Here is a 23,262-nt window from a genome sequence, read left to right on the forward strand (position 1 = left end):
TTTCAATCAGTCATGTCTATTTTTGTAATTACATATGGGTTGGGGAGGGGATAGTTTCTGGAGGAATCTAAGAGTAATAAGCACATATGTTTAAAAACAAGAGAACTAATAAGGGCCATTTGGTTTGCAAAAATACAATGTGGTGTTATTTTGGTCATCATCTCCACCCTAAATATGGACATTGCTGTGTAGGATAATAAGGAACAATGAGGAACATCAAGCTCCTAGTAACCTCTTTCCCAGTTGTATCCTTTAATATTTATGAGAATGAAAACAACACAGGTAGTTTACACAGGTGCTGGGAGGGGCTGTGGCTCAGTGGTAGAGCATCTGCTTGGCATGCAGAAGGTCTCATGTTCAATCCCTGGCATCTCCGGTTAAAGGGACTAGGCAAGTAGGTAATGTGAAAGACCTTCCTCTGCCTGAGACCCTGGAGAGCCGCTGCTAGTCTGAGTAGACCATACTGAATTTGATGGACCAAGGGTCTGATTCAGTATAAGGCAGCTTCATGTGTTCATGTGTTCAAGTCCCTTGATGCCCCAGTCATGAATGTCCCACTTATGTGCCCGCCATTTGCCAGGACGTTAGGTGGCACATCTTAGATGTTTAGAAGTCAGCATCCTGAAAGACCCTTGCTCATGGCAGCATGTCATTTGTAAATTATATTGTAAAATTTCTATCAATAAAAAGTTGACAAAAACAAACAAGTTTGTGATAAAGGCTCTGACTTCCTTGGGTTTCAATGTTGTGATTCCCCTTTTTTTTCACACTAAAGATCTGACACCAACATTGGCCCTCTGCTTCCTGCAAATGACCCTGTTCAACATAGAATTACCAACTCTGGGTTGGGAAATTGCTGGAGAGTTGGGGGTGGAGCCTGAGGAGGGCAGGATTTGGGGAGTGGAAGGAGCTCAGCAGGGATGTGATGTCATACAGCCCACCACCACCCCAAAGTGGCCATTTTTCTCCAGGGGAACTTATCTTTATCACCTGGAGATCAGCTGTAATTTTGGGAGGTCTCCAGGCTCCACCTGGAGGTTGGCAGCCCTAGTTCAACAAAACATTTGCCAATACTAAAGTGCATTGAGAACAGTCCAGATGAATACAAGTGAAGTTGCATTATATCAATAGATAGGGTTGCCAACCTCCAGGTCCTAGCTGGAGATCTCCTGCTATTACAACTGATCTCCAGCCGATAGAGATCAGTTCACCTGGAGAAAATGGCCACTTTGGCAATTGGACTCTATGGCACTGAAGTCTTTCCCTTCCCCAAACCACGCCCTCCTCAGGCTCAAAAATCTTCCAGTATTTCCCAACCCGGAGCTGGCAAGTACCACCTTACTTTTCCCCTGGTGAACTCGTATGCTGTGTGCAAAAAGCTCTCTGCAAAGATGGTTGGCACTGTGTTATGCCCCCTGAAGATCAAAAAAAAGCTGGGGGGGGACAAGTTGAAAGAGTTTGAGATAAACTGATTTGAACCAGCAGCTGTGGCAAAACATGTGCAACATTTAAATATACACATACATTTTATTGCTTGTGCCCTGAAGACTATAATATCATCATGAACTCAGTGGTTTTGCTTTTCAGAAGCTATAAAATAACACTGTAAAGAAAATGTATTGTATCATTGGCTTTGTCTGTTGAATTTTGATCTGCTGCACAACTATTTTAAACCCAGAAATCCAAGGGGGGGCGTATAGTGGTGCTTAGCATGTCAGACTAGGACTGGATAGAACCTGGTTTGGGTTGCCTCCAGGTGGCGGCTGGAGATCTCCTACTATTACAACTGATCTCCAGCAGATAGAGATCAGTTCACCTGGAGAAAATGGCCACTTTGGCAATTGGACTCACCTCTCCAAACCCTGCCCTCCTCAGGCTCTGCCTCAAAATCTCCAGGTATTTCCCAACCCGGAGCTGGCAACCCTAGACCGTGGACACTATCCCTCTTTCTGAGTGTTGGCTATAAGCACTTTTGAAGATCTGAAAAGACCCTCCCCTGCCCTCCCTATGTCCCAAATCAGTCAACCACAAGCAGCCCTCTTTTTATATGCTCCACTCAGTTGCAAGCCCCGTCTGAGGGACACATGTTCATGAAAAGGCTGGGGGCTTTCGAAGGGACCGTTTCATTTGCAGCCATCTCTTTGTATAACCAGGCCAAGGGCCTAATGATTTCAAGGTAAAGCTTTTTATTATTATTAAGACAATCCAGAGCACTTTTTCAACCCCTGCTGACATCACTGTAATAAATCACCATCTTGTCTTGCGGTAGAGGAAAAGCCAAAATACTGTCAGGTCTGATTTTTTCTGGCTACGCAAATCTCATGAACAAACCATGTGTTTTTAATCGACAAATCTTTGTTTCGCATTTCTGGAACCCCAGCACTCTTGAAATAGTTAGTTTTTACCAGAGGGATATTTTAAATTCAACAGGCTGCTTCCTTACTGGAGAGATTAGGAAATAGGATACCACATTACAGGTTTACCTGGTTTGTCTTGGTCTTGGGGAAATTTGTTTTTGTTACAGTTCTAGATGGCCTGGGGCGTTTCCTGATTCTTTCCCCTGGCATAACTGGTCAGCCCCCAACCCCCGAAAAGATTACCAGCATTTGTTGCTTAACTTGTAACATGGCCACAGCGTGGAGGCCACAGGTCTCTCTTCCTGGTGGAGAGAAGGTGCCCTGTTTTGCAGGAGAAGAAAGGAAGGCCCATAAAGCTATTGGGGATTGGCCTTTTTTCTCGAGCAGTCAAAAAGACTCTATGCTTTGTAGAATCCTCAGAACGGTGCCTTACAGGTTTTCAACAAGTGATGCTAGTTTGGATTATGTTCCTTCCTTGATTGATGCCCCCCACCATGACAGGAGCACATGCACAAAATGTTCCAGTCACATTACATTAGGGTTGCCAGGTCCCTCTTCGCCACCGGCGGGAGGTTTTTGGGGCGGAGCCTGAGGAGGGCGGGGTTTGAGGAGGAGAGGGACTTCAATGCGATAGACTCCGATTGCCAAAGTGGCCATTTTCTCCAGGTGAACTGATCTCTATTGGCTGGAGATCAGTTGTAATAGCAGGAGATCTCCAGCTAGTACCTAGAGGTTTGGTAAACAAAGGTTAGCGTGCTGTAGGATACTCAGCAAACTAGAAACAGCACTTCACGAAGCTAGACACAATGATTATATAGTAGTGGTATTTAATAACATATCCACCACTGATAGTGTGTAGGCAAAAACATGTGTTGTTAATTATTGCCTTAAAAGTAACGCCGAAAAGAGGACTATGCCTTGTTACAAACACATAACAACATTATAGGTAAGTCCATGAAAGGGGGTGCCAACCTCCCTTTCTTCCACAGATATGCTTCTTGAGAGTAGTAATTCAGTAGTACAGTTGTTCTCAACAGACGCCCGGTGATCTTTCTGTTTCGGCAATTGACGCCTTCTTCAGGGACCAACGCTGGCTGTTATTAACAATCTCTGTGTTGGCCAACCCTACATCACGTGCTTAAGCATGTCTATTTACTAACTGTATTTGTCCAAAGCTAGCAACTGGCAGCAGACTCACAGGTGGGAGACCCCTCACTGGTAACGGAATGATGTCACCAGTGAAATGTTGGTAGTTTAACCATAGAGTTTTGATTGAATGCTAGCACATCGCTGGTGGTGTGCTGACGTCACTCCCAGTCACACCAGAAGTGATGTCTGTGAATTGGGTCACTGGCGATCACCCCCCATTCCCCCCATTTTTCTCCCACTACCCAGCTGAGTGGAGACCGGAAGGGCTGACTGGAGGTAGGAGGTGCTCCACCTCCATCATGAACATGGTAACCCCATGTCCACTTCTCCTGCCCCTAGGGTTTAGGGTTGTCAACTTCCAGGTAATGAAATATGCAGCACAAGGCTCAAATATACAAATGTGAAAGCAAAATTGACTATAGTCATTCCAATAGTCAATCTTGCTTTCACATTTGTATATTTGAGCCTCGTGCTGCTTATTTCATTAGTCTATACTATTTCAGCATAGGTTTCTTGTTTCCTAACTTCCAGGTAATAGCTGGAGATCTCCTGCTATTACAACTGATCTTCAGCCGATAGAGATCAGATCACCTGGAGAAAATGGTCGCTTTGGTAATTGGACTCTATGGTATTGAAGTCCCTCCCCTCACCAAACTCCACCCTCCTCAGGCTCCACCCCAAAAACCTCCCACTGGTGGCGAAGAGGGACCTGGCATCCCTACTAGGGTTGAAAGCTCCAGGTTGGGAAATCTGGAGATTTTGGGGATGGAGCCCGAGAAGGTTGGGGTTTGGGGAGGGAAGGGAAGGGATGTCAATAGGGTAGATTGGCAACCATACCTGTTTCTCAAAATAGGGGCTCAAAGAAGCTCATAAAAGAATGAGTAATGAGTAACCCAGCAATGCTTAGAGCCCTGTGTTTGACTGAGTGAAATCCATTTGCATTTTGGCAAGTATCGCTACAGAACATTCAAAACATGCTCAGTGGGCATTTGAACGTGTAGGATAGGATGGTCACATGTGTGTGCACACATTCGGATCTCTGCCTCCTCCCCACATTTCCCCAAGCCACAAAGTTTGCCTTTCCTACTGGTAGAGTAATCTGACAGAAGGGATAGCACCTCCAGTGTGAGTCTAAATTTTCCTGTAAATTACTCTTCCTTGTTTTCCTTAGTGGGACTTCCTGTAAGGGTTGATGAGAAAAGTAGTTTCTGTGGCCTCCCGAACTGAACCAGAAAACTACAGTTCCCATCAACCCCTAGAGTAAATTCTGAGCATGCACTTGTAGTAGCTACCAGCTGGCTGCCTATGCAATGATTAATGCCGCCAAATGCACAGATGAAGAATAATATAAAATACTGCTCAGTTTAAACTGTGAACAAGTCATCAATGCAAGTGAACTGAATGCTCGACTCCAGAGAAAACTGACATTGGGAGCAGGATACATTTGGTTTTCTAACATGCTATTTTGTGAGAATAACAATATCACTGCTTGCCAAGATGCTATATTATTCTTCCATAACTCTTTGGAATTAAGCTTATTTTTAAAAAGGAGGCAGGGGAAGGACCTACTCTTTGAAGCTCTGCTACTTTTAAAGCCAGAGACTATATTCTACCAGGACTTGCTGCAGCAATGGGTACAGTTCCGTGCAAGCCAGGGTGTGATTCAGACATGCCAACACCCTAAACAATGTTGTTTAGGAAGCCCCTGGGCATTACTACTACCACCCAGTAATTTCATAATTTTAGGGGGGTATTTAGCGGCCCCTCATAATCTGAGACCTAGCTGTAGTTTCCTTAGCTTGCACATAACCAACTGTGATACAAACCTGATCATGTGGACAAGGATTCATCTGAAGGTCTGAATACAGTTCTGGGGTCACACAACTATTCACCTTTGTGCACATTAGAGACTTCACCTTTGGAAAAGCTACAGGGAGTCTGTTCGGATCTTTGGCTGAACTTGTGGAGATTGGACGGAGGACAGTAGGGGCAATCCTATTACCCTACTCTTCTGTATGTTCAACCTACATTCTTTGAAGTAGGACTGCCAACTCTGGGTTGGGAAATTCCTAGAGATTTGGGGGTGGAGTCTTGGGAAGGAGGAATTTGGTGAGGGGAGGGACCTCAACTGCTCAGAAAGCCATAGAGTCCACCGTTCAAAACAGCCATTTTCTCCAGTTAGGGTTGCCAGCTCCGGGTTGGGAAATACCGGAGATTTTTGGGGTGGAGCCTGAGGAGGGTGGGGTTTGGGAAGGGGAGGGACTTCAATGCCATAGAGTCCAATGGCCAAAGCGGCCATTTTCTGCAGGTGAGCTGATCTCTATCGGCTGGAGATCAGTTGTAATAGCAGGAGATCACCAGCTAGTACCAGGAGGTTGGCAACCCTATCTCCAGGTGAAGTGATCTCTGTCACCTGGTGGTCAGTTGTAATTCCAGGAGATCTCCAGCCACCACCCGGAGGTTGGCAACCCTCGACCTTATGTTGACTTTCTTGTAGCTTTTTATTAATGGGCTGTAGCACATGCTAACTTATTACTGAGTTTCAGGTGGCCGTCCCTCCTAGCTTCCCTGTTGACAGTCCCTCTTGGGCTACTAGCTCCAGCCTCCAGAGATGTTGGCTTGCATTCTAGAAGAGCCAGCTTTCCTCCACTTCTGCAACCATACAGAGTCTGATTTCAGGGTCATAACTGAAATGAGAGATACCTGGGTCCTCTTTCATGTCACTTTGGATACCCTTCTCGTCTGGCTAATAAATGCAATGTGTTCTGCCCATTTGGCACAAACGTCGAGGCTCAGAATAAATGTGGAACAGAACCCGGCGCAGAGACATTCATAGCAATCGTGGGATGACTCCACTTCCAGTGAGAAGGCACGCCTAAGGATCTGAGTGATGTAAGATGAGCACCACAACCCACCACCACACAAACCACACCCTACAAGCTGAACCTTTTGCAGGAACAGACAAAAGATGAGGTCTGAGGGGGTATGATGGCTCTAGATCAGTGGTTCCCAAAGTGGGCAGTACCACCCCCTGGGGGGGCAGTAGGATTACCTAGGGGGGCACTAAGAGGCAAGAGGGGGCACTAGAGGTGGGCCCCTTCACCTGTGTTGTTCACTAATTTACAAGAGATCATGCTATGGCACCACGCTGGCAAATATGGTGGAAACTATCAGAATTTTTTTCCAGACTTTGAAGAGCTGGTACCACTGGATCAAGTTCATCAGTTTTGTTGAATACATTTCAGCTAAAAAGTTTTAATTTGATTTTGAATAGATGTGCAATTAATTGTTACTGTTTTGAAATTTTATTGTTATTATCTTCTTTAGTCAGTCATGCAAACCCCTATTTTGAATAATGCTTTTTATAGAATAGGGTAGGGGGCTCTGGGGTTGAGTCTGTGGAACCAAGGGAGTGATGACCCCAAAGGTTTGGGAACCACTGCTCTAGATCATGATGGATAACCATGTTAATCTATTTGTAGAGGGAGCAGCAGTCACAGCTCACAGCTCACTTCTTGAGATACCTGAAGAAGATATCTGAAGAACTGACCTGTGACTCACTAAAGCTTATACCCTGCCAGAAATTATGTGAGTCTTTAAGGTGCTACTGGACTCTTGATCTTTTCTACCACATCATGATGGATCCTTCCACACGGGGATGCTACCTCTCCACAAAGGAAGGGAAAGCCATTCTTTAGCGACTTATGGATATGAATTTAAATAAATGCAAATTAAATGGATAGTTGGCCAGTATGAAACCAAAAAAACCCCATCCTTTGTGGCCATAGACAATTACTGCCAGTCTCCCTCTGCCGGAAGAAGGTTGGTGCAAAGGAGCAGAAAATGGTGTGGAAACAGAGACTCATCGATGCATTGCTCAGAAGGAAGAAGCAAAATGGGAATGGGGCTATTTAGGTTGAAACAGTAAGCTAACTTTGTCTCATCCTTAGGAGCAGACAAGTCATGGTTCTGTGTTACCCACTTCCCCAAATACTGAGAAGTTCCAAGGGCCCTATTACAGAATTTACACCCAAGTGTTGTGCATCAGAACCATTGAGTTCAGTGGAACTTACTCCCTAGTAAGTACACCTGCTGTGACTTGGATGGCCCAGGCTAGCCTGACCTCATCAGAACTCAGAGGCTAAGCAGGGTCAGCCCTGGTTAGTAATTGGATGGGAGACCACCAAGGAATGCCATCTCTGAAATCTCTTGCCTTGAAACCCCTACGGGGTCGCCATAAGTCGGCTGTGACTTGACGGCACTTTACACTGCCCTATGAGGAGCGGTTAAAATGCTTAGGGCTGTTTAGCTTGGAAAGAAGGCGGCTGAGGGGAGACGTGTCAGAGGTCTATAAAATTATGCATGGTTTGGAGAGAGTGGACAGGGAGAAGCTTTTCTCCCTCTCTCATAATGCTCGGACATGGGGTCATCTGCTGAAGCTGGAGGGTGAGAGTTCCAAAATAGATAAAAGGAAGTATATTTTTTCACACAACGGACAGTTAAATTGTGGGACTCCCTGCACCAAAATGTGGTGATGGCTGCCAACTTGGAAGGCTTTAAGAGGGGAATAGACATGCTCATGGAGGAAAGGGGTATTCATGGTTACTAGAATAGGTATACATCATGACTAGTATCCATTTTAACTAGTAGTTAAAATGGATACTAGTCATGATGCATACCTATTCTCTCCAGGGTCAGAGGAGCATGCCTACTATCTTAGGTGCTGTGGAACACAGGCATGATGGTGCTGCTGCAGTCGTCTTGTTTGGGGGCTTCCTAGAGGCACCTGGTTGGCCACTGTGTGAACAGACTGCTGGACTTGATGGGCCTTGGTCTGATCCATCAGGGCTTTTCTTATGTTCATATGTTCACACCCAAGTACACCCAGGTCTGCAGCCTTAATTTCCTTGGGATGAGTGGAGACTGAAGTCTTGTGACATCTTTACAGGTGCATGGTGTGCAGTTCCCAGGCCTTGGAGGACTAAAGAAGCATCTCAACTTGAACCCTGAAGCAGAGAAGCACGCAGTGTAACCGGTGCAGTGCAGTTCACGATGTTCAAAATGTTCCAGTTGTTTAACAGATTCAGAATGAGCAACATCTGCAAGCAAAGCCAGATGTAGTTCCAAGCTGGATAAATAGTATGACGGTAGCCAGAAATGGTAGTTGGGTCTCTATCCTGTAGACATCACCAAGAAATAGACGCTACACCTGTCATCTATGTTTCCCTGGAGCCCTAAAAGCTCATCTTTGCATTTAAATGGGCATGTTTGTCATGCACCTGACTCCAAAAATAGTAAAAAAAAAAAAAAAAAATGGGGAAAAATGAAATTTAACACCAGCAGCACTGGGTAATGTACTTTCAAAGTTAGGCTTCCTGTGCTGTGCTACCCAAAATAGCTAGAAATGGCAACGGTGTGGCAATATTCTGTACATATTTGGTACCCACTGGCAACTGGCATGCTCAGGGAAGAAACAGCAATGCACACAAAATAGTTCCAATTAAAAAGTAAACCTTTGGCTGCTCTGAGTGAATCTTTCTTTAGCAAAGCAAACCAGCCATGTAGCTATATAGACTCCAATGGGCATCCTCCTTCCTAGTCATTCTTCCAAGGAATGTGAGGCTTTCCCTCTCCCTAGATTATGGGTGAACTTTCCCCTCTCCATGAACTCCTGTTAGCTCTGGCATCCCCTGAGCACATCTGATGCAGAGGGGCTGGTGGCGACTCTGGGAAGATTCCTTCCTCCCCCCCCCCCCCACTGCCCCTGCTAGCAAAGCATGAATACAACTTGGAAACATGCACTTCTATGACCCCTCTCCCACACAGCCCCGGGGAGATCAAAGCCCTCTTCAGGGATTCAAAGCATGTGAGGGGCAGGTGTCCGTCCCCCTCAACAAGCTGATGATGAATTAAACAGCCTGACCCACAAGGAGATCAAGCAGGACTCCCACTGGCTTTTGGTTAAAACCAGCCTGCAAGCTCCCCTAATTAAAGTTTCCTTCCCCCCAACACATACACACAGACTTTTTTTTTCTATGCTGACCACTGTCCCATGACCACCTCTCTCCCTTGCCTTCATCCCCCCTTCAAACAAAGGATTCCTAAGAGTTTTGAGGAGGGGAAAACCACTACGAATCTTCTCTGAATTTTCCGATCAATGGGAGGCAAAATACCTCTGCTTTTCACTTGGTTCCATTCATCCATGACCGATGTGACTATAAAAGTAAAGCAGTTCTGGTCTTAGAAAAGACCTAGATCCTGAGGGCCATTTGTTGGGAGACTTTACTACTCAGGTACAAGACAGCTCAGCGCATGATACATACATGTGTGTTGGTCAAGGGTACCATTCCCTATGGATCTATGGTGCATGCATGTTGCATTCTGGTAGCTGTTACTGAGCGTGTCAAGCTCTGTAAGATAGATCAAGATGGGTAGCCGTGTTAGTCAGTCAATAGCAGTAGAAAAGAGCAAGAGTACAGCAGCAACTTAAAGACTAACAAAATTTCTGGCAGGGTATGAGCTTTCGTGAGCCACAGCTAGATACAGATACAGCTAGAATGTGAGTCCATCTATCCTTAAGTAGAGAAGAGTGAATTCAGTAATGTAAATGTCAAAATCAAGTAAAAGACATTAGCAGGTGTGATGGATTAGGTGTGATATGCAAAGGGTGAGTAGGTGTGGAGAAATTAGCATTGATAATGAGACAGGAATCCCAGATCTCTATTCAGTCCAGGAAAGTGCATTGTCTTGAGCTTCATTATTAGTTGTAATTCAGCAGTCTCTCTTTCTAATCTCCCTTTGAAATCTCTTTGTAAACTCTGTAAGAAGCATCCTTGTGGCTAGGGTTACCAAACTCAAGGTGTGCCTGGAATTCTCCAGGAACGACAACTGATCTCCAGACAACGGAGATCAATCTGCTGGAGGAAATGGCAGATTTGAAGAGCAGACTCTATGGCATCATATCTCCACTGAGCTACATTCCCTCCCCAAACTCTGCTCTCCCGAGATGCTACCCCAAATCTTCAAGGAGTTTCCACTACTTGGGGCCTGAGTCTAGGGTTTATCTAACAACTTGTAGCTACTACAAAGTTATACAAAATAGAGGTAACAAAAGTACAGAGACACTGCAAAACACATATTGCAGTGTATATATAATGAGCAAAAACAAAAGTGTTTCACAAAGTCTTTGTACTTTTATTCCGCCCCCCCGCCCCCCATAAAAGCCCTCTTTACCTATTTCAAATTGTCCTCTTTGGTGCTCACTCTTCAACTCTGGTTGAAACATTAACACTGCCACTAATGAGACTGTGGATTTGTGTTTTGGAAGCAGTCCGGTAATGCTACACTGGATAGCTAGAACCTTTCTAAACAGAATATCCATCAGTGGTCACCCTAGAATGAGCACCTGGGTGCCTGGCACTTAAAATCTAATTCAATTAAGTACATGAAAGCATATTACACTGCCATTTCAGTTTGTGCTGCTTCGAGTTGACATAGCTGTCTAAACCCTAAGTAGGCTTCCCAGTTGCACAGGCCAGGCAGAGAATTCCCTGCCCCCAGACCCAATCCCCTTGAGAAACCGAGGAGAGGGAGAAAACACTAGCCGCCATAGTGACACTCTAGGAACTTCCACTAGTCTCTATGGTGTTTACCATAGAAATCAGGGAACTCCTAGAGTGCCACCCAGAAGTAACATCATATCCTTTTCCAAATTCTACCCTCCCCCATGGATCTCCCCCCGCCCAAGTCTCCCAGCATTTGCCTAGGCAGTGTGGGAACCCTAACGCCAAGTCTCCCTTTAGGTTCTTTTACCAGAACATATTCGGCACCAGGTCTGTATCCACACAAGAGATTATCAGAATGTCATTCTGGCCCAGATGCATCCAAAACTCTATACTAAGTAAAGAGCTTTCAGAGGAAAATTAACCCTAGATGCCACTACATTCCTGGAGTTTCTTTTGTGGTTGCCTAATCTAAATTAAACTCCTCTTTATTTTTGTCCTGGATTATTAATTGATTGCCTCCTTAGTAGGTAAATTAATTTTACTTAGCAAAATTTGGACTAGCATATGGCCTGAAAAGATATGCTAATAACAAGGTATCCAACATATGAAGATTATCCTGATTAATTCCTTTTTAATTATTCTTTTGGGATTAACGAATAATTTCCCATCATCTAAGTACAGGAATCTTCTTCCTTTACTTTCAGACATGGCTTCCTAATACATTTGTTTAAAAAATGTTTCACATTGCAAAAAGCAAGTAATCTTTCCATACAACTGCAAGTGTAGCCCTTAGTCCCTGATAAGAAGCAGCCTCCACAGTATGAGCCAGCGTGGTGAAGTGGTTAAGAGCAGTGGTTTGGAGTGGTGGACTCTGATCTAGAGAACCGGGTTTGATTCCACACTCCTCCACATGAGCAGCAGATTCTAATCTGGTGAACCGGGTTGGTTTCCCCACTCCTACACATGAGGCCAGCTGGGTGACCTTGGGCTAGTCACAGCTCTGTTAGAGCTCTCTCAGCCTCACCTACCTCATAGGGTGTCCATTGTGGGGAGGGGAAGGGAAGGTAATTGTAAGCTGGTTTGATTCTTCCTTAAGTAATAGAGAAAGTTGGCATATTAAAAACCAACTCTTCTTCTTCTATGAGCTGTGGGGAATTTGAAAGGAACCCAATGAACCCGATTTTCCAGTTTAGAGTCCACCACTCTTAACCACTACACCAGCATGGTGCAGTGGTTAAGAGCGGTGGACTCTAATCTGGAGAATCGGGTTTGATTCCCCACTCATCCACATGAAACCTGTTGGTGACCTTGGGCTAGTCCCAGTTCTTTCAGAATTCTTTCAGCCCCACCTACCTCACAAGGTGCCTGTTGTGGGGAGAGGAAGGGAAGGCAACTGTAAGCCACTTTGAGACTCCTTACGGTTGAGAAAAGCGAGGTATAAAAACCAACTCTTCTTCTTCTTCTCCAAACAAGAGAGCTGTTCTGAGACACTGGTAGAATATTCTTATTCGTATAGCAAGGATCTCTGTGAAAGCCCGCCATTCCCAATATCATGCACTGCTGAAGATATTTGTTCTTTTAGAGCCAAACTACATGCTAGTGTTTATAAAGAGCTGTGTTCAGGTTGCCTGCAACCACACAGCAGCTGTGAGGGGTGGCTTCTAGAGAAAGAAAGAAAGAAAGAAAGAAAGAAAGAAAGAAAGAAAGAAAGAAAGAAAGAAAGAAAGAAAGAAAGAAAGAAAGAAAGAAAGAAAGAAAGAAAGAAAGAAAGAAAGAAAGAAAGAAAGAAAGACCAAACTGGCTCAGAAGGGCTCCTGCCTTCCCCCACAAGCCATTTTCCTGCACAGAAACTGCATGGCGGGGAAGGAGTTATTTCTTCATTTCTGCTCCTCCCAACACTGTTTCCACATGAGAAAATTGCCAGGAAGGGTGCAGGAGCCCTTCCTCCCACAGGAAAAGAAGCCATTAGAAAAAGAAGCCATTCCCCACTGTGGCTGTGGGGAACCCAGATCCAACTCTTCAAAAAAAAAAAAAAAAAAAGCATGTAATTTGGCCCTTAGTTATATAGGTGACATGATGCCTCGGTGTTGGTGTGTAGGCATGAATATCCAATACAAGCTGGGGCAACATTAGGCTATAGTGACCATGTGTCTGCATTTGCATGCAACCAGACTGTGCTACATGGCATCTTAGTGTTCATGCACATATAGTTACATTGAGGGGCACTAGAGGCAAGATATATCCATTGCCCACTCAGAGATTTAACTTTTAGAGATATTGGGGAAGAAACGGGAACCCTAAAAAACTGCAAAAGTTTAATCAGGCAAGAAGAAAGGATGGAATAGGGTCAGTGAAAATCAAAACTGTTCCGGCCAAATAGAGAGATGAGGAAGATCCTGCTGGGAAACTGGACTTCAAACTTCAGCTCCCGTCATCACCCTATTTATTTTCCCCTTGTTTCCCTACCACTTTTGAACTTGATTCTACCTATTGAGATCGCAGTGGTTCTCATAGACTATGTCCTGGTGACTTGCAAAGGGTCATCTGTCACTCGGAAGGGGTCAGAGCTAGAGCAGTCATACAGGCTAAACACTTGAATGGGGCACGGGTCAGCGAGGAGACTTACAAATTGTTGAGCTGTCAGTGCCGGGTGTGATTGATGATGATGAATGAGAGCCAAGCCAAGATGCGGCCTTCAATCAGGCGCACATGCCTTCCGCTTTGACGCTGGCACTAGCACAAACCACCTTTCACAGCCTCTCCGTGACCTCCTCCTCCTTCCCGGCTTACAGGCCATCCGTCAAACACTTGCCCTGGGGCTGACCTTTCTCCATAAAGGAGCTTGTCTAGTGGCACCATTTCTTTCCCAAAAAGCCCTGTAAGGGGAGCCTTGTTAATCCTGGCCAGAAGACATTGCGCTCTGTTCACGGCTCCTCAGCTTGGGCCAAGAAGGAAAGCCACAGAGAATGCCAGCTTCGTTGGAAATGTGTTCCAGAAAGACCCCGAGATGCACCCGGCAGGCTATAGGTTTAAGTAGATAAACACCTAGGTATGTGTCTCTCTGTACCATTTCCCCGACAATTTACACAGCTGCTTCCAATCACCGCTTTGATGTTCTCCATCTCTGTTTTCCTAGCTGATGGCTTCTCCACATGGGTTCTGAGGTCGGGATGGGTGAACTTCAAAAGCTTGGGAAGTCAGGTTCAGAGAAGTGGTCAGAAGTTCACAAGTTTCTCCGTTTTCAGTCTACAGAGCAAATTCATGGGAAGTCACCAGTTTTCCTCGCTTGTTTGATGAAAGGAGGCTGGGCAACCGAGTTCACACCTGACGGCTTTTAAACTGGCCCTTTCATTTTTCTGCCATTTTAAAAAAAAAAAAACGAGCATTGGTGCAATACAAAGCACAGCTTTAAATTCTTTTAAGCAAATAAAGAGTGGTTGGTTGTATTCGCCTGCCTAGGAGAAGTACTAATCAGCATACCTTGAAGGGGCAATAATTGGGGTGGCTGTACTCTCAAAGGCACAGGTCTGTCCCTTTAAGCATTCTGGAAAAGAGAGAACTTTCTTAGGGACAGCTTCTCCCATGACAATGTTGTGCTGGGGAGAGAACTACATCTGCTGGACCCCAGTCCACAATCTACTTCAGAGTTCTTAAAGCGACCAAGTTAAAGACCTGTTCTTTGCAACATGAGATAGAACATGAAAGAGAGATCAAGAATGGGACTGTGATCAAGAGGTTTCAAGCAAGCCCAATTCATTCCTCCTTCTCAATCCAATATCCAAGAACATGCAATCAAAGCATCAGCCTCGGGGGGGGGGGAGTATCCAGACCTAGGACATTATCTTGGACGTTCATTACAGTGCTAATCTGCTTGGAGTGAGGTGCCACCAATATTCAGGCGACACACAGCTTTGTTTCTCTTGAACAGCTGAGTGAGATGGGTCTTGACACAGGTCTCTAGAGAGGTGGCATATCCATTGTCTACGTAAATAGATGGATGGAAAGGGCCGTGAAGTCGCAGCTGACTTACGGTGACCCCAGAATCACTAAGACCACTCCAGGAGTTGTTTCTGTTGCCCCAGAAGATTGGATCAGAACCAACGGGTTGAAATTAAATCAAAAGAGTTCCATGCACCCATAGGCCCCTTGTGTTAAAAAAAATTGGCCCTGTAATTTGGGCAGACGTGGTCAGTACTTAGATTAGAGGGGTCATTAGAACTGCCAGCTCCAGGTTAAGAAATTCTTGGAGAGTTGGGAATGCAGCCTGGGGAGCTTTGCAAAGGCAGGGTTTGGGGACCTCAGCAAGGTATAGTACCACAGTGACCACTCTCCAAAGCAGCCATTTTCTCCAGGGGAACTGATCTCTGTAGTCTGGAGATAGGGTTGCCAGCTCCGGGTTGGAAAATACCTGGAGATTTTTGGGGCGGAGCCTGAGGAGGGTGGGGTTTGGGGAGGGGAGGGACTTTGATGCCATAGAGTCCAATTGCCAAATCGGCCATTTTCTCCAGGTGAACTGATCTCTATCGGCTGGAGATCAGTTGTAATAGCAGGAGATCTCCGGCTAGTACCTGGAGGTTGGCAACCCTATCTGGAGATTAGTGGTAATTCTGGGAGGTTGGCATCCCTAGGAGGTGTGCCCCTTACCTTTTGCAAAGGCCTCCTTAGCCACACTTTTTGTACCCAGCAGCATGCCAATGTGTAGCCTCCGTTGCCCTGATCAAGTATGGACTGCAGGGGATGGGGCTTGTGGATGTTGTTAAGAGAAATCCCAAGCCCCCCTTTCCAGAATTTGAGGACTGGGCATAAGTCAAATCAATGGGTTTGCTCCCATCATTTTTAAATGCCGGGGAGGAGGGATACCTGGGCTCCATTTCCTCTCCATGGTGCCCAAATATCAAGAACCAGTCTAGCACCCTTTTGTCACACTGCAAATGAAACATCATACTTAATGATACTGAATGACATCATCAGTAGAGTTTCCAAATAGGTTCTTGCAAAGGCAAAGCGATGAAGTTGTAAATTATTCTCTGTGAATTGTGTTGGGAACAAACAAACACAGATAACGTGCTTGTAGGACAGAAGCCAAGCTAGAGAAGATTCCTGGAGGGAAAGCAGAAGAAGAAGCTGGCAATAGAAAGCCGGTATGGTCCAGTGGCTAGTGTCCAACTAAGACCTGGTAGACCAGGGCTCAGCTCTCCATTCAGCTGTGAAGCTCATTGAGTGATAGGGCAGGTGATTCCACCACACACACATAAATCCAGCATGGTGTAGTGGTTAAGACCAGTGGTTTGGAGCAGTAGACTCTGATCTGGAGAATCGGGTTTGATTCCCCACTCCTCCAGATGAGTGGCGGAGGCTAATATGTTGAACTGGATTTGTTTCCCCACTCCTCCACATAAAGCCAGCTGGGTGACCTTGGGCAAGTCACAATTGTATTAAGAGCTCTCTCAGCCTCACCCATTTCACAGGGTGTCTGTTGTGGGGAGGGAAAGGGAAGGTGATTGTAAGCTGATTTGAGTCTCCCTTAAGTGGTAGAGAAAGTCGGCATGTAAAAACTCTTCTTCTTCCACCACTAGAGACCATCACCTCACCTCCCTTCATTGTAGAGACAGAGTTGTCCCTCCTCATTGTTTCCTACTCCTTTTGTCTGCTAACCTGCCTTGTCTGCAGTAGTAAGCATGATTCCAGGTGCACCAGCATAACAGGTGCAGAAGGGTGGACAAAAGGACATCAAAAAAGCAGGGAGGACAACAATGGGAGATGCCACAGGTTGATTCTCACTTCTTTGGTCATTTTCAAGAGACAAAGGATGTCCAGGCTTCCACCTGGCGACCCAAACGAGAAAGCTTTTTTTTTTTTAAGCAGTCTTCTATCAACCTCGTAACAAATGCCAGGAGGGGAATCAGTTTTTGTTTTCATTTCCCTCTCTTCTTCTTATAATCTTTTAATTCTTTGCATCTGTTGCTCTGTGACTCTCATCACTCAACACTGCAAAACCAGACAGAAGTTGAGTGGGGATGGGAAAAAACAGGAGTAATCAATTTGCCCATTACAAGTGCAAGACCTCTGAGCGAAAACATAAGGGATAATTTTAAATTTCTCATTGTTGTGGTTTTTGACCTGATAATCCTGGTGTTTCAATTTCTCTCTTCCTTTGTACAAATCAAAATGGAAGATGGGCGATTCCTTGTTTTTGTTAATGCCATTTCCTATTTTCCTTGCCTTGACCTGAATGGCCCAGGTTAGCCCGATCTTGTCAGTTCTCGAAAGCTAAGCAGGATCGCTCCTGGTTATTATTTGGATGGGAGACCACCAAGGCAGTCAAGAGTCACAACGCAGAGCCAAGCAATGGCAAACTGCCTCTGAATGTCTCTTGCCTTGAAAACCCTATGGGGTCGCCATGAGTCGGGTACAGCTTGACTGCACTTTCCACCACAACCACCTGTTTCCTTACACAGAATGTGTCCCACAAAATGTACACGTTTTGTGCATCAATAAATCATCATTATACAGTTGGCATATATTATATGTATAAATTACAATATTGTATGTGTAAGTACAATCCGTAAATTCCATATAAGTTATGCATTAAAACTGTACTTATGTATACAATACAACAACAATCTAGAGAATCAGTAAGAAAAACAGAGAAGTGGAATCTTGGATAAAAACATAATCAAATCTCAGATGAAAAGGAATAAGGAATTTTGCTCATCCTTTTTTTTTTAAGCAAGCAACTTTTATGTCTTTCGGAAAATTCTCTGAAAAGTGAGGTGCGGCTCATAGGCTCTCCATTAGTAGTCTCCACTGTGCTGCCTATGAGCACCGGGGCACCCACTGGTGTGTTTCATAGAATAATAGAATCATAGAGTTGGAAGGGGCTATGCAGGCCATCTAGTCCAGGGGTGTCGATTTAAGAAGGATGTGGACAAGCTGGAACATGTCAAGAAGAGGCCAACAATGTTTTGGATTGGGACTTACTGGGAATTCTTGGAAAAGCAAGGAGTTCTTCCAATGGACCCAAATCTACAGCTTGCTTAACTTATTCAACTAGTCCTAAACCTGTATATTTATTTGTTCTGTCCCCGCATACTCCCCTACAGTTCTTTTCCCCCCAACTCCTACTTTCTCAAACTTTGCAAAGCCAGCTCTGAGTACAACTCAGATGCAAACACTTCATTTCCCTTTGATACATCTGGCACTAAGGTGGTAAACTGGTGTCACAGCTGGGCTTCATCTGTGGCTCATTTGATGGAATGTTCCTTCATACAAAAACTCCTCTGCATGTAGAAAACTAGCTTGTCAAGATAGAGCAGGCCTCTTTCCCCTGGCCACTTTCATCTCCTATGTGCAGAGATATTTTTAAGAGCCATGCTGGTTTAGGTTGCTGGTCTTTCTAGCCTGACATCCTGTTTCATACTGTGGTCAACTGGTTGCCTTGAAGGACCAACATAGGGGCCGAGACCTTCCACTGATGTTGCTTCCTAGCATTGGTGTTTACTGGTTTTTGTCACTATGAATAGTAGCCACTGATGGACCGCTCCTTCAAGAATCTGTTTTTTCTATGAAGGAGGTTTCAATCACGTAGGCCCCACCTGTCATCTAAAATGGTTCAGACCAAACATAAGGGTACCACCTCAGTGAAAACTGGACTCTAATCCTCCCCTCACAGGCAAACTCCTGAACCTGAATCACATTATCTGTGAGTATAATGCTGGCTTGAGCTGGATCTCCAAATCCCAATCGGGTTCAGGTCTCTGCTGAGAAGTGAAGTCCATGTTCTGGGACACAGAGGGGGACCCAGCCATGTGACTCTTCAATGCAGCCAGCACCATGACCTCTCCGAGAGACCACACAATGTGCCTGACACGCCGTTTAATGTAACACAATGAAATACCGAAAGCGCTTTGAAGTCCCAACGTGTTGAGGCAGAAATCTACAGGAGATGTTTAATACTAATTCTATTAGGCATCTGAGTTAATGAATCACAACTGTAAGAAATCATGATAATCCAGAAGGCATTAGTGACAGATTAGCTTCAGAGCTGCCATAAAAGTGCCACGATGCTTACCTAGCGTCATGATTAATTCCGGCAATACTTAGTGGCATTACGGCAAGGAATGGGGGGTAAAGCCTTCATGACAGCCAGCTTTGCGCTGGCCAAAACCACATTGGGGAAACAGAGCATAGCTAAGGTTGTTTATAAGGCTCCCTGGGCACACAGCATCCATTCAGCTAGGATACGCCCTGCAGCGTTGCACAGATGAAAATGGGGACATTTACAGAATGACCCTATGCTCAGACTAAAGATGCCTGTGCAAGCCCTCCACCCAGCTAGGATCTCTACGCAAGAAGAAGAAGCAGACGAAGCAGACGAAGCAAACAAAGGCAGAAGTGGAAGCGGAAGCGGAAGAAGAAAAAGCGGAAGAAGAAGAAGAAGCGGAAGAAGAAGAAGAAGAGTTGGTTTTTATATGCCGACTTTCTCTACCACTTAAGGGAGACTCAAACGAGCTCACAATCACCTTCCCTTCCCCTCCCCACAGCAGACACCCTGTGAGAGCTCTAACAGAGCTGTAACTTGCCTAAGGTCACCCAGCTGGCTTCTTGTGTAGGAGTGGGAAAACAAATCCAGTTTTCCAGATCAGACTCCACCGCTTCAAACCGCCACTCTTAACCACTACACCATACTAGCTCTCTCTCACTACACAAGCCCTCTGCCCAATAAAGAGCTCCGCTCCAGCCCTCCAACATATGAGGATTTCTGCACAAGCCTTCCTCCAAGGAAGGATCTCCCCGCACAAGCTATCTGTCCAACAAGGTCCTATGCACAAGCCCACTGATGGCCCACTCTGGGTTGGGAAATTCTTCAAGGTTTTGGGATGCAGCCTGGGGAGGGTGGGATTTGGGGAGGGGAGGAACCTCAGCAAGGTATAATGCCATTCAGTCCACCCTCCAAAGAAGCCATTTTCTCCCAGAGAACTGATCTCTGTAGTCAGGAGATCAGTTGTAATTCTGGGATGTCTCCAGGCCCTATCTGGAGGTGGGCAAGGGCAACCCAACCTCTGCCTACCAAGAATCTCTGTGAAAGCTCTCTGCTTGCTCTGTTGCCCCAGAAGGTCGGACCAGAACCAACGGGTTGAAATTAAAAGAGTTTCCGTCTAGACATTAGGAAGAGTTTTCTAACAGTTAGAGCAGTTCCTCAGTGGAACAGGCTTCCTCTGGAGGTGGTAAGCTCTCCTTCCCTGGAGGTTTTTAAGCAGAGGCTAGATGGCCATCTGTCAGCAAAGCTGATTCTATGACCTTAGGCAGATCATGAGAGGGAAGGCACCTTGGTCATCTTCTGGGCATGGAGTAGGAGTCACTGGGGGTGGGGGTGGAGGTAGTTTGGAATTTCCTGCATTGTGCAGTGGGGTTGGCGGCCTAGATGACCCTGGTGGTCCCTTCCAACTCTATGATTCTATGATTCTAGGATCTTGACAGACTCCATTTCACTTATAGGATACAAGACATTATTATTGAGTAACACTTGTATCATCGCTTCTGCTTTTTAGTTTAGACTCTATGCTCATTTGGGAGATTAGGGATGAGCAACACGTTGCACCCTAACATGTGTAACCAAATTCTGGCCTTCTCTTCAAAGGATTTGGGAAAGCTCCGTTTGTGGCAAAGAAGTGGGGGGGGTAGTAAGAGGTATCAAACCCTTTCCCCACTTGCCACTTTTCCCACTGGAACTTTCCTCTTTCCACTCCTATTGAATTTCAGGCATGTGTTAGCAGAAGCAAACTCACATCTTGAACCCTGGAGGAGAAAAAGTGGTTCATGGGAAATTGCAGCAGAAAGTGGCAGGTAGATAAAGGAAAAGACAGTCATGCTAGGAAAAGGTGAGGGCAGCAGGAAAAGAGGAAGACCTAACAAGAGATGGAGTGACTCAATAAAGGAAGACACAACCCTCAATTTGAAAGATAGGAGCAAGGCTGTCAAAGATAGGACATTTTGGAGGACACTGATTCATAGGGTCGCCATGAGTCCGAAGCGACTTGACGGCACTTAACACACACACACACGGATAAAGGTTTAAGTGCCCCTTCAGAGCTCGCCAATTCTGTCTCCCAAAACTGCCCACTCCAAAACCTTGATTATCTTAGAAAGAAGGGGGGCAATTAGGGTTTTGTTACGCATGTTTTGTCATGGCTATTCAGTCTAAAAACTAAGTGGCGATGGATAAAATAGGAGATGGGGTGAGATCACACAAATGGAACAAAAGGTGATAAGGTAAGAAGTTCTCCTTGTCAGTTGTGATCCAAATCTTTATTTAGTAATCCCGTTACAGCTTGTTCTTTCTTACACCCCTACTCCAGGAAGTTATGAAATGAAAAGTACGTCTTGAGTATTGCTGCCATAAATCTGTTTTGCTATCATAAGAAATCAAAGTAAACTATGGCATCGGTACACTGCCCACCTGTTAGCTTTCAAACATCCAGAAACAAGCAGTTGGGTGCAAAGTCAAACTGCTGAGACGAGTCTCAGTATAACTGTGCTATGTCACTGTTTGATATACATCTATTTTCTTTTAATGCCTCTGTTGTCCTGTAAAAAGACTTTTTTCCAAGTAGTAAGTCATCCACTGGCAAATACATTAGGTGTGAACGAAATGTTTGCTTACAAATATTTTGGATATGAAAGGAGCACTTTCAAGGGTTCCAAAACGAAAACTGCTTACAAACGTAGCTTTTTTTTTCCCCCAGCGGTGCTCCTGGATGTTTGCAGCCATCGCCAATCACATCATTCCTTGAGCTTGTCTCACATGAACACAATGAACAAATGAAGCTGCCTTGGTCCATCAGACCCTCGGTCCATCAAAGTCAGTATTGTCTACTCAGACTGGCAGCAGCTCTCCGGGGTCTCAGGCAGAAGTCTTTCCCATCACCTACTTGCCTAGTCCCTTTAGCTGGAGATGCTGGGGATTGAACTTGGGACCTTCTGCATGCCAAGCAGATGCTCTGCCACTGAGCCACATCCCCTTCCCTTTGCTCTGTCATCCTAGCCAATCAGGGATCACACAACAAGGGTAATGATGGTGCAATGCTACATAAGGTAAAGGTCCCCTGTGCAAGCACCAGGTGATTCCTGACCCATGGGGTGACGTCACATCCCGACGTTTCCAAGGCAGACTTTGTTTGTGAGGTGGTTTGCCATTGCCTTCCCCAGTCATCTTCCCTTTACCCCCAGCAAGCTGGGTACTCATTTCACCGACCTCAGAAGGATGGAAGGCTGAGTCAACCTTGAGCCGGCTACTTGAAACCAACTTCTGTCGGGATCAAACGCAGGTCATGAGCAGAGCTTTTGTCTGCAGTACTGCAGCTTAACACTCTGCACCACGGGGCTCCTGCAATGCTACATAGCCAATCATAATAATGTCAGGATGCCAATCGAAAATGAGGTCAATGCTTCCCAACGAACTGAAGGCCAAATAAGTCCCCGTTGAACTAAACAAAATGCCTCATCGCAGTGGTGGGGGGTTGTTTTTCTACCTCTTTATTGCTCAGGTTTGCTTAATTCTAAAATGGGCATGTGCCAAATTGCCTATCAAATTACCTGCTGGCGATTAAACTGAAATTAGTTCATCTGTGTGCAGTGCCTCCATGTTTGACTTATAGCCAAGCAAAATATGGGTTTAATCACGAGAAAATTGAACATCATGTTTCAGCAAAAGATATCAGGGCCTTATCCGGGCAGTGGCTTCAGAATCAGTTTGAAACCAGAAAGTACTGAATCTTGTCTGCTTTCGCTGGAAAAGAAAGTTTTGTGACACCCACCTAAACTCTAAAAAGGAGTATTTTTCTCATGTCCCAACCATAACCAGTTGGCACATCAAGCATTTTTCCCTGTATGTGAACTAGTGACGAATGCACATGTGATATTGTTGCAATTCCTCTGTCATTTTCAACTTTCTACATTTCAGTTCCTAGTTTTACCATATAAATACAATGTCTACGGGCTGACAGAAATGTTGTGCTATGGTACAGCGGACTGCATCTACCTCATGTTGCACTTGTAACCATGTGTAACAGCCTCGTTTTCTCAAAGAAGCATTCAAAAAATATCATGGGTGTGAAGACCTTGTCTCTTTTAAGCAAGTATTCATTTCGATGTACTTTTGAGTTATGTTTGTGCATGATTTCCCAACTCTGCTGACTTTTTTTCTCCAAACTAAATGAGATGTTGCAAGACCCATGAACAAGTCTCCTCTC

This window comes from Euleptes europaea, chromosome 14, assembly GCF_029931775.1.
Source record: "Euleptes europaea isolate rEulEur1 chromosome 14, rEulEur1.hap1, whole genome shotgun sequence".
Classification (NCBI taxonomy): Eukaryota; Metazoa; Chordata; class Lepidosauria; order Squamata; family Sphaerodactylidae; genus Euleptes; species Euleptes europaea.